The sequence below is a fragment of the Habropoda laboriosa genome, unplaced genomic scaffold (genome assembly GCF_001263275.1).
Source record: "Habropoda laboriosa isolate 0110345459 unplaced genomic scaffold, ASM126327v1 scaffold16, whole genome shotgun sequence".
NCBI lineage: Eukaryota > Metazoa > Arthropoda > Insecta > Hymenoptera > Apidae > Habropoda > Habropoda laboriosa.
In genome coordinates, this window is record NW_017100130.1 from 670874 (window position 1) to 671078 (window position 205).

The 205-nt window shown below is 23.4% G+C and overlaps 1 protein-coding gene across 1 annotated transcript in view; it reads right to left on the reverse strand.

The window, feature by feature from the left end:
- Positions 1–205, reverse strand: part of LOC108573023 (soluble guanylate cyclase 88E) — a 70511-nt gene that overhangs the window by 588 nt on the left and 69718 nt on the right. The window lies entirely within an intron of this gene.

The following is a 205-nucleotide window of genomic DNA, read 5'->3' on the forward strand; positions in this document are numbered from 1 at the left end:
ATTACTAGACTATAGATTTTTATGCAAAATCATATTTTTATGAATACAATTAAAAAAATAGAAGCTAGATAGGCAATTGTTTTATTCACTAAATATTATATTGAGTACTATATTTTCGGTTTGTTTATATATTTTGCTTATCATGTGCATTCTGTGTACTTTTCTGCTTTCAAATTTTCCATAAATGCATAAAAATCAGTAGTCT